Here is a 12445-nt window from a genome sequence, read left to right on the forward strand (position 1 = left end):
GTAGCCACTTTGAAAAACAGTTTGGAAGTTTCTTATAAAGTTAAACATACATTTACCATGCTGCCCAGCAATCCCACTCTTAGGTATTTATGTAAGAGAAATGAAAATATGTCCATACAAAGATTTGCGTAGGAATGTTCATGGCAGATTTATATAAAATAGCCCCAACTAGAAACAGCCTAAATGCCCACCAATAGCAGAATGGATAAGCAAGTTGTGATGCATCCAAACAACAGAATACTACTCAACAGTACAAAAGAATGAAGTACTGGTGCATGTAACATGGGTGAATCTCAGAATCACCATGCTTAGTGAGAGAAGCCAAACACAAAAGAGTATATATTGTCTGATTCAATTTATATGAAATTCTAGGAAAGGCAGAACTAATCTATGGAAAGTATAGACCAGTGGCTGGGGTTTGGGGAAGGGACTTGATAGCAAAGGGGTACAAAAGAAGTTTGGAGGGTGATGAAAGTATTCTTTTCTTGATTGTAGTGGTGATTATACGAGACTTTATCAAATTATACACTTTAAATGAGTGCTTTTATTGTCTATAAATCACATGTGCCTCAGTAAAACTGATGTAAGAAAATTTAACCACACCATCCATGAATTAGTGGGGAAAAATAACCTCTGTTTATACACTGCAACAATAGATTAATTGTATTTTTAAATGATTAAACTCAATAGCCACACCTACAAATACGATAACTTAAGGAAACAGAAACACAGAGATAAATGGAAGCTGAAGCCTCAGACCTGCCAAGCTCTGGGTCTGGAAACAGGCAGGAGTGACTAGGAATTCAAGACCAAAAGGATTCCTCGAGAAGCAGAGGTCTAGCATCAGACTTATTGCTTGAAACCATATCTCAGGTAACAGAGAGGAGTAGATGGAGGTCTGGTAACTGGGGACCTGAACCATGCCACCTTGACTCACTAACTGCATCTGTGACATCTCTGATTGTACCCAAAGCTGGGGATCCCGAGCTGCCAACAGGAAGCCCAGTTTGGGACTAGGGCACTGAGGATCTGTATTTAGACAAGTGCAGAGAAAGAAAATGGACAGAAAGATTTCTCTTGAAAATAAGCTTGAAACCAAAATTCTAAATCACTTGCAGAAAACTGACAGAGAGACAGCCAACAAACTCAATTCTTAACAGATGAATTTGCTCATGGTAAGTGCAAATAATAGAGCTTATGAAAATTATGTTAAAGCTTTAGGATCCTAACAAAGGTAAAGGAAAGAATAACTTGTAAAAAGAAAAAAAAAGTTATGAAACAAAAACAAGCAGAATTAACCATTGATGTGAAAAAGAAATAATTAGGAATCCTAAAAATGAAAAGTATCATTACTGAAGTGAATTCAAATGGGGTAAATTCTAAATAAAACATAGTTGAAGAGACAATTAGTGAATTGAAAGATATTTCTGAGTAATTTACCCAGAAAGTAGCACAGAGAGATAAAGAAATAGAAAATATGAAAAAGCAGTTTAGACACAGCAAGGAGACAGAAAGACTCCAACATATGTGTAATAGGAATTCCAGAAGGATAGAAAAGGATGTAATGGAGACATAATATTTAAGAAATGGTGACTGAGAATATTTCAGAATCAAAAAGAAAATCCTCAGATGAAAAACACATATACCATGTGCTAAATAGAACAGTTAAAAATAAATCTCAACCAAACACATTGTAATGATAGAATAGAATGTCAAAGATAAAGAGAAAAATCTTAAGAGTTACAGAGAATAAAGACAACAAAGGAAATCCAGTTGAACTGACAGCAGATTTCTCATCAATGTGCAATGGATGACAGAGACAGAGAAATAATATCCTGATCATGCAAAGGGGAAAATATGACCAGCCTACCTCAACAAACAGCTGGATGAACACTGACAAAGGAAATCAAATAACAGGTATTTTCAGACTTTCATAGACTAAGAGAATTTACCACCTGTACCCTCGCTGAAAGGATTACTAAAGCAAATACTTCAGCAAAAGGGAAAAATAAAAGAAGGAATATATTAAGTACAGAAATTGGTCAAGTACATTGGTGAATCTAATTAATTTCTGAACATATAAATACTAAATGTTGTGATAAACAATGGAACTAAAATTCTAAAACCAAATATGATGGAGAAGAAGGCAATTCAGTTGGTAGTTACATGGCATTCGAGGGATTGCCTTGTCGAAAAGAAAGTAGAGATACAGAAAAACTTTATGTTGTTAGGAAAATATATACTTAAGTATGTTAAAAAGTAAAATGAAACCACTAAAAGAAATGTTATACAAAGCTTTCAAATCAGTGGGGAGCAAAAAGAATTTGGAATGCTAAAGAATGCTACCCATCAAAAGTCAAGAAAGAAGAAAAAGCATAAAGTAACCACCTGTGCTATCCCCCCTTAAAAAAAAAAAAACAAAAAATAACTCATGGTAACAGAAAACACACATACATTCAAAATAAGATGGTAAAAAATAAGTCCACATAAATCAGTGATCACAATAAATGTAAGTGGATTAAACTTACCTATTAAAGACAGAGACTACCAGATGAGATTTTTTTTTTAATCGAAGTCCCTCTATAAGCTGTGTATAACAGATATAACCAAGACAATGACACAGCAGTGTTGAAAACAGAAAAAGATACCCCAGGCAAATACTAACCAAAGAAAATTCACCTAACATTGTTAACATCAAGCAAAATAGAATATAATACAAAAAGTATTAGGGATAAACTGAGTCATCATATTTATGATGAAACCAAGAATCTCACCAAGAAGATGAAAACTCATGAACTTAAAAGCTTTTCATAGCATTTCAAGGGAGTCCTTTTGCCACTACACTTACTCAAGGATTGATCGTTCATTAAACTGAATCTTCACTCAGGCCTAAGTCCTTTAATGTAAAAAAGGATGAGGCATGAGGACAAAGGGAGATTAAAAAATAAGGTTGCTCACTAAATTATTAACTATAAAGCTATGGGCTAAATCAACATAACTGCAACTAGGACAGTAAAGGCTTAGCACATCCTAAATCACTTGTGGTACATTTGCATATTAAATTGGAACATTTTTATAGCTGTAGCCTAGAAAATGGCCTTTATTAAAACGTGCACACAGTTAACGCTTTCAGGAACCAAACTCTTGTGGCCGTGAGTGCAGCTCAGCAAGCCTAACCTCCTCCTCTCAGGGGCAGCAGTGGGGGCAGTGAAAGGACTGAGTTGTGGGTGAAGGAGATATAAGAGGCTCAAGAATCTGGGGCATTTGACAAAAATCACATTTGATGACCTTGTAGATAAGACAAAGAAATGAGCTGGATGAGGCACAATTAGGTAAATTTGTCTTGGGCCCCGAAGGGCAGCTGATTAATTGATGCTGTTAAGCAGGAGCAGAGTTCTTAATTGTAGAGTCCTATAGCCCAGGTTCAAATCTTGGGTCCTTCATTTATTTACCAGCTAGCTGACCTTGGGAATTGTTTTTCTTTATTTCTCTAGACATCAGTTTTCCCAAAAGAGATAGCTGCCCATTTCAAGGGTTGCCATGAGAATTAAATGAGATTAACTCCTTAAAGCACTTGGCACATAATAAGCATGCAATAAAAAACAGGGAGATTGTTTAGGAGCCACACGTATGACACCGGTTTTAAAGTTTTGGTGACAGGCAGTTCAGTAGTATGAAAAAGCAGTCTGCAATTTGGGCTGCAGTAATAGGAGCATGCTATTCATACTGAGGCAGGCGACAGTCCTGCTCTGCTCAGCACTAGTCAGACCCCATCTTGAGTAGTGGTTTCATTTTTTAAAGCTGTGTTTTTGTAGCGACATTGACCAGTGGTTTTCAAGGCCAGCAGCATCAGCATCACCTAGGAATTTGCTGGAAAATACAAATTATTGGGACCTACTCAAGCCCTGCTGAACCTGAAACTCTGGGAGTAGGACCTGGAAATGTGTGCTTTAACAAGCTAATGTTAACAAATGTTAGCATGATTCTGAAGCATGCTAAGGTTTGAGATCTGGATAGACATGCACGTTAGGGGTAGATAAAGGTCTCAAAACCATGGCGCATGAGTCCAGTTGAAGGGCCTGAAGATGTTCAGCCTTGAGGAAAGAAGATCTGACCAATCTAAATTAGGGTCAAATGAAAGAGGGACCTGGCCTGTTTCTCTGTGTCACCCCAGTGATGGTTAGGACCAAGTGTGAAAAAAACACAGGGGAACAAAAATAGCATGGTGCATTAGAGAAAGTGCTCTTGTCTGCAAATAAAAGACAACTGACCTGATGGCCTAAATCCTAAGGGATTTATTGATTGATAACCAGAGTCTAGAGGTAGGGAGGTTCCTATCTGGCTAATTCACCAGATCAACTACATCCTCAAAGACCCAGGTTTCTTTCATCCGTCTTTTCTGTATCTCAAGTGGATCTCTCCACATGGCTGCCCAATGGTGGAAGAAATTCCCAGCTCACATGCTCAGACACTAAGAAGCAGAGGAAGAAAGTATGACTTCCTTGTGTCTTCTCTTAAGAAACCTTCCCCAAGAGGGACTCCACTCTCCTTCCAACAGATCCTTGCATCTCATTGTGAGTGTAACACACTAGGTCACATGGCGCTTCCTAAGCTGGTCTCCAGCGATGATGATGGAATTGCCAGCATTGGCTTAGACCAGGGTTTATCCATCTCTTGGACCCCTTTGGCAGTCTGGTGAAACCTATGGACCCCTTCCCAGAATACTCCACTTAATTGCATGGGAAAGAAATGACGGGATTACAAAAGAAACCCATTATATTGAAATACAGTTTTCAAAATATATATATATTTTAATGCAATATAGGAATAAAATTGCTTCTTTGTTAGTGCCTTAAATAACAAAATCTAGTGGCAGATCTAATAACAACCATAATTTTTAAGCAGTGATGGGTGTTAACAATGTTCTGAGATACCTGTAACAACTGTGTTGTGAAATGAAAATGTTTGTGATTTCCATTGTTGACAACGTCACCAGTTACTGCTAATGATGAATGTTGCTTACATTCATAGTAGAAGGAAATACTAAATTTTGGTTGAAGGTTAGTGAAGATAAAGACAGGTTTTTTGGTTTTTTTTTTTTTCCCCAGTGCAAGTTTGTGAATCCCATGCATTTCATCCACGTACTCTAGGTCGGGGAGGTCTGTGGACTCCACATTAAGAGCCCCTAGCTTAGATTAAGATTCACATGCTGAGTCGGGGAGTGGGCAAGACTTTACTGAGACAAGTGGCCTCAAAGGAGTGTGGATACCGAAACGAAATCAGGACTGACTCAAGCAAAAAAAGAAGTGGGAGTGGGAAGAGGGTGGGAGAGTAGGCTAGAGGGGGAGTGGGGTGAACGTGACTCCAGGGTCTGCTCCACGTGGTGTCAGCAAGGGCTTCCGTCGGAGGGAGAGTGCCTCTCATCACTGGAGGAGGGGACCTTGTCAAGGGGACTCAGACATTCTAGGATTCCTGCCAACCTTGGCATCTTACATTCCCCTCATTTTATGTACTTTTGTTTCTTGGTTGATTTTCTTTATATACTTGTATGTGTTTTAAGTCACAGATATAATACTTGCTCTTTATAAATATTCAGCCTACTGGGGTATATCCTTTCTATCCCACTCCTTAGAAGTGACCACAGCTCTCCGCCTACTAGATGTCTTTTCAGGCAACTTAATATGCACAGAGCCCACCAGCAGTGCAGATTCCAGGCCCTGTCCTCCATGCTGTTGAATGAGAATAGCCTCAGTGTGCTCGGTGCTGAGCTCACAGTGTCCCCTTAAATTCCCCAAGGAAACTTTGAGGTTCAAGGAGGGGAGGTGACCTTAGAAGTGGCAGAGCTGAGGTTTGAAACCATGTCTATGAGACCTCAAAGCCCATGCTCTAAATGCCATACCTGTTGGTGTGCAGAGCTGTATTGGAAAGTTTGCAGAAATTTTTTCCTTTTTTTTTTTGAGGGGAGAGGGTATATAGCTCAAGTGGTAGAGTACATGCCTAGCGTGCACAAAGTCCTGGGTTCAGCCCCCAGTACCTCTCAAAATAAGTAAACCTAATTACCTCCTCCCCCAACAAAAAGAAAGAAAGAAAGAAATGTTCCCCCCCCCCCTTTTTTTTTTAAAGGAGTGGAGTGGGCATATTCCTGGAACCTAGCTTGGGTGGTACCTGCCTGAAATGGGCATTCATACTGCAGTGTCTGGGTGTCTCATCAATAAGGCTTGAGTCTCTTAAATCATTTACAGGAGACTCCAGACATATATTCAAAAGCCAGGATTGGAAACATGAGAAGCATTCATATTAAAGCTAAAAGCAAGGCACAGATGTCTCTATGAGTTCCATAATTTAACATTATCTTGGAAGTACGGACCAATGCAATTAGACAAGAGAAAAAAATAAAGCATATATATATTGGAAAGAAATGAAGAAGATAATCTTACTTGGGGATATCATTAATCAAATGAAAAATTATTACAAGCAATAAAAATTTAATAAGGTGGCTGGATACAAAAGTTGAACTACAACAACCAGCAGCACTCACACTTACACAAACTGCGTCTAGTTGGAAGACGTACAGAAGAAAAGATTCCATCACGATAGCAACAAGTGTTTTGGAATTAAATTCAAAAAATATGCAAAGTCTACAGGAAGAAAACTTCTAAATGCTCTCTCTTTCCTCAACATCTTATTATAAAAAAATTGTAAACACATATAAAAGTTTAAATAATTATAGAGGGAACACCCATATACCCACCACCTAGATTCTCCAGTTAACATTTTTCTATATGGGGGGAGGGTGTAGCTAAAGCGGTAGAGTGCATACTTAGCATGCACAAGGTCCTGGGTTCAATCCCTGGCATCTCCTCTAAGAATAAGTAAACCTAATTACCTCCCCCGGCCAAAAAACCCCACATTTTTATATATTACACACATCAGTCCATATATAATCTTTCTGTGCATCCAAAAATCCATTTTAAAAATACCCTTTTAGAAGCACACACAAGAAGTCTTAGAATAAGAGGGCATTCCAGAGAGGGGAGAGTTGAGATATGATAGAAAAACATGGTCATAAAATGTAAGTTCTGGCTATTAACTTATGAATTTTACTGATCCCAACTAAAATAACAATCAAATTTTTTTAACTAGATAATTTGATTCAGAGGTTCACATGGAAAAGCAAAAAAGAATCTAGGCAATTTCTGGAAACAAAAATTAAACAGAAAGGGAAGTAGAAAACAGCCTTAGAATCTATTAAAATATGTTACAAAACCGTAATAATTAAAACCGTGTAGTGCTGACCCATGAATGAGATCAAGGGAGTAGAAAAGAAAGTTGAGATGCAGTCCATATGTATGTGGGAATTTGGAATATGATGATGATGGCGTGTCAGGTCAGTGGAGGAAAAATAGTGTTGAGATAAGAGATAGAAATCTAGGGGGAAAAAAAACTGGAACCTTATACTTTAAAGCAGTTTAAATTCCTGAAGGGTAAAATTTACACTTATAGAAATGAGACATAATACAGAAATGAGAAAATAAAAGATTAATGGATATAAACTATCTAATAATTTTTTTAAGTTTACTTGGGGAAAAAACACCAAAAGCAAAGTCAAAAGACCAACAAAAGACTGAGAAAAATATTTGCAATCCATCTCGCCAAGAGCTCCTACAAATCAATAAGATGACAAGCAACAAGCCAACAGAAAAATGGGCAAAGATTATGAACTTGTCAGTTCATAGGAAAGGAAGTACAAATGGTTCTTAAATAAGCAAAAAGATGCTCAGTTTCACTTTTAAGAAAAATGCAAATTTTTCTTAAATGCACCATGTAACCCATGGATTGACCAGGATCAAAAAAACATTTGATAATAGGGTTGGTGAGTGTAGGGGAGTCAGGGGGAAATCAGGACACAGGGTCGCTCTCCCGCATACACAGCTTGTAGGAGTGTAAGCCGGTCCAACTTCTGTGGAGATCAATATTGCAATATTTACCAAAATTAAAAATGCAAAAACCCTTTGACTCAGCAATTCTAACTTCTAAATATTTATCCTACAGACATATTTGCATATGTATGCGCAGATTTATAATCTAGTAAATTGACAATAAACATTGTTTATGATAGCACAAGATTAGAAACCACCTCAGTGTTCATCACCAGGGGACTGGCTGCATAAATCACGGTTCCTCCATATCATGGGCTCTTCTACAGCCAATAAAAAATCCATGTGGAACCATTGCCAAGGAAGTTTGTTAAGTGGAGAAAGCAAGGTGCAGAACTTCGGTGTATTTAACACACACACACACACGCACAGAATGTAACTGGAAGGAGAGCCAAGAACTTCCTAATGGTAATTGTCTCCAGGAAGAATTGTGAGATGTGGATGGGTGGGAACAGAATGTAATTCTCTCTATATACATACTCTTTGAACTTTTAAAATTCATACCATATGCCCTTACCACTTATTCAAAAAAAAAGTTTTTAAGATTGTCAAGGTTGTTTGGGGAGAGCAATTTGATAAAATATCTGGTGCAAGTAAATCCATGTTTAAGGATTTTCCACACACTCTGAAATACCCCAAGAGTACCAAGCTGTTCCTAGAGCCATACTCAGATTATCATTACCTGTAATAGCAAATCATTAGAAGTAAGTTAGATGTCCGTCAGGAGGCAGGTGGTTTGGGTAATTGCAGCGCATCATGTGCTGAAACGCTCTTCAGTTACGCTAACCGGCAGCAAAAAACATGATAGGTCTCCAAGAGCAGGTAAGAAGCAAGGCCCGTAGCATGTGTTAAGTGACACAAGCACCCATGTTTGTAGTTACTATTTTTTAGTTATGTGTGTTTCTTTAAAGAATCATATGGTGCAGTGTTTCTCCAACTACACTCCACTGGCCGCCTCCATTAGAATCCTGTTGGACATACACATTCCTGGGCTCCACTCTAGGATGACTGGGTCAGAATCTTCAGGGATAGACCCCAAACCTGGGTTACTCACACACTCCCGTGACTCAGATGGCCCTGGGTTTGAGTGATGTGTGGGCCTCAAGAGGTCAGGGAACCCGGCCCATTTCCAGGGTCCCTGATGGGGCTCCTGAGTTCCTTCCCCTCTCCCTGTTCCAGGCCTCTGTCATCTCCTGCCCCAAGCTCGTTCCTCACTGAACTGCTGGGATGATCTTCACTGTCCTGCCCTCCCAGTTAGCTGATCACACAAGCCAGCACTTACTAGGGACTCGGAGTGCGGTCAGTCCTGCCCCTGCACTGGGAGGGTCCAGCCCCTGGGTTGAAACTTACTGAACACTCTCTCCCCTTCTGAATTGGGGCATCGCTGCCTCACACTCTGAATCCCGGGATGAAGGATCAAGAAGAGGGGGCAGGGGCCTGATCCTTGCTGTCAGTTTCCCCCATGCCCACCCAGCAGGGAACAGAAAAGAAAATTCTGGGACAGAGTTGACAGGGGAGCCCTGGGAGGGTCCCATATCTGAGAGCAGCCAGGAGACCAGGGTGAGTGGAGTTTGGGCCGGAATTCAGGACCTTGGAGACCAAGGGATCTGGGGAAGGGGGGTGCTGGAGTCACTCAGGAACAAGAGTGTGGGAGGCTATCCACAGCCAGTGGTCCTCTCTCCCCATCATGAGACCCACTAGGGTGCTGGCTATAGATAAGGGTGGGGCAGATCTAAAGGACAGGAGGGGGCCTGGACAGCTAAATTTGTAACAAGTGCCTCGCCCACTTTATTCTTACGCTGGGGAGCAACTAACCTGGGGGTGCAAGGACAGTTTTCTAAGCCTTCAAGGCAGGGCCTGGGTACCCCCTTTGGGAACTTCCCTCCTCCAGGTCCCTCCCACCTCAGGCTGCCCCCTCCAGCTCTGCTCTGAGGTCGGCACAACTTGGCTTTGGCTTCCACATAAAAAAATCACAGCAATACTAATAGGAGCCAGGATTTTCCAAGTGCCTCCCATGTGCCTGCTGTGGGCATGTGGGCACTGCGCTGTTGTTAAGAGGATCCCATTTCTCTCAACAGCTTTATTGAGATATAATTCACATGCCGTACAATTCACCCATGTAAAGCGTACAATACTGAAATTTCAGTGGGGTTTTTTTGTTTATTTACAGAGTTGTGTGTCCATCACCCTAGTCAATTTTAGAACATTTCCATTGCCCCCAAAAGAACCCAATACCCGTTAGCAGTCACCCCCCCACTTTCCTTTCCCCCAGCCCTGGCAACCACCAGTCTGCTTTCTGTTTCTATGGATTTTTCTATTCTAGACATTCCATACAAATGGAATCACATTACACGTAACCTTTTGTGTCTGGCTGCTTTCACTTAGAACAATGTTTTGATTATCACTTAGAATAATCCATGGTGTAGCAAGTATCAGTACTTCATTCTTTTTTACTGCCAAATAATATTCTGTTGTCTGGATACACTACCTTTTAATCATCCATGCATCAGTTGATGGGGATTTGGATTGTGTCCACTTTGGGGCTATTATGAATAAGGCTGCTATGAGTGAGTACTCAGGCATAAGTTTTTGTGTGGACATACGTTTTCAGTTCTCTTGGGTATATACCTAGGAGTGGAACTGCTGGATCATACAGTAACTCTGCTTAACATTCTGAGACACTGTCAGACTGTTTTCCCAAGTGGCTGCACCGTTTTATAATTCCACCAGCAATGTGTGTGTTCCAGTTTCTCCACATCTTTGCCAGTGCTTGTTATTATCTGTCTTTTTGATTCTTAGTGTGAGCACAGTGGTATTTCATTGTGACTTTGCTTTGCATTTCCCCAGGAGCACCCCCATTTTACAGAAAAGGAAACAGGCTCAGAGAGGTGAAGACCCTTGCCTGGGTTCCTGCAGCAAGGATGGACAGAGGCAGGATTCTAACCCAGGCACTGTCTCTCTTCTGGGCTGCATTCTAAATGGAGCAAAAAATACCCTCCAAGGAGGTGGGGACCCATCTAAAGGGGGAGGAGATCGGAGATGAGGCAGTGAGATCCTGTGGAGTCTCAGGATTTCCTGTGGAAAGCCTTTCACCAGAGCCAGGTGCACAGTAGGTGCTCAGGACCTGTAAGTATTGTTATCACTCTAGTAAGAGCCTGTACCCACCAGACCTTCCCAGAGGGACCTGGGCTTTTCAGGGCCTTCCTTGCACTTGGGCGTTTCTGGAAGGGACGATTTTCACTGAATAAAGATTAGCTGCTGGCCTGAAAGGACCATGGGTCCTAGACTGTCCAGCTCAGGGATGCCTGCATTCTGTAGCAGGTCCAGAGCCCTGCCTGCTTCATAGCCTGGTTTATTCATGTCCTCAGCCAGCCAGCCATCCTCCAACCCACTCTTCTCCGAACTTCAGTTTCCTCATCTCAAAACGGAGGATACATACCCCCCATTGGGGCTGCTGTGGTGATCGACGCAGTGCCTGGGGCACACTTAGTGCTCAGCCAGTGTCAATCATCATTTCAACAGTTCCCAGTCCCTGCCCTTGAGGGAGGCTGGCTCAGTCTGGCTGGCAGGGGAGCTCGGGGACAGCAGATGCCCCAGGCTTAGAGTGGGTGGTGCTCATGGTTTCTGCAGGTGCTCAAAGGAGGCACCAGCTGGACATACTGGCTAGGAGGGCTTGACTCCAGACCAACATGCCCTCAGGTAGATTCTCAGCAGGAACATGGCAGGTGGGACTCTTGGCTGGGATGAGCCAAGGGGAGTCCAGAGCCCAGGGCATGATGGGAGTGGGGGCCAAGCTTGGCAAAGCAGAGTTCAATAGCTATGTGACCTTGGGTGAGCTACTTAACCTCTCTGAGCCTGTTTCCTCAAATGTAATATGAGGATGGTGATACCTCAGAGGAGAAAATGAGATCCCTGAGTGACCTGGCCAGTCCACGCCCGAGCTTCCGTGCTCATATGCTCGGGGCAGTGCCATTGACTATCGTGCACCCAAAGGGGAACACAAATTCTCGTCAACGGTAGAATGGATATATAAGTTGACAAGCTGTAGGATAGTCATGCAATAATAAAAATGGACAGATTAGATACATATAAGAACATGGATGAATCTCACAAATATAGCAGTGTGTGAAGGGATAGATACAGTATGATTCCATGCATATAAAGTTCAAAAAACATAGACAAAACTCAACTATATTGGGGGACAATATAGCTCAATGGTGGAGTGCATGCTTAGCATGCATAAGGTCCTGGGTTCAATCCCCAGTGCCTCCATTAAAAAAAAAAGCTAAGTAACCTAATTACCTCCCCCCTAAATAAATCAACAACACAAAATTGTTTTAAAAAGTAAATAAATAGGGGGGTGGGAAAAGATAGACTGGGATTTCAAAATGTAGAATAGATAAACAAGATTATACTGTACAGCACAGGGAAATATATACAAGATCTTACGGTAGCTCACAGAGAAAAAAATGTGACAATGAATATATATAATTGTGCTCTACACTGGA

Source organism: Camelus dromedarius, chromosome 18 (assembly GCF_036321535.1).
Source record: "Camelus dromedarius isolate mCamDro1 chromosome 18, mCamDro1.pat, whole genome shotgun sequence".
Lineage (NCBI taxonomy): Eukaryota > Metazoa > Chordata > Mammalia > Artiodactyla > Camelidae > Camelus > Camelus dromedarius.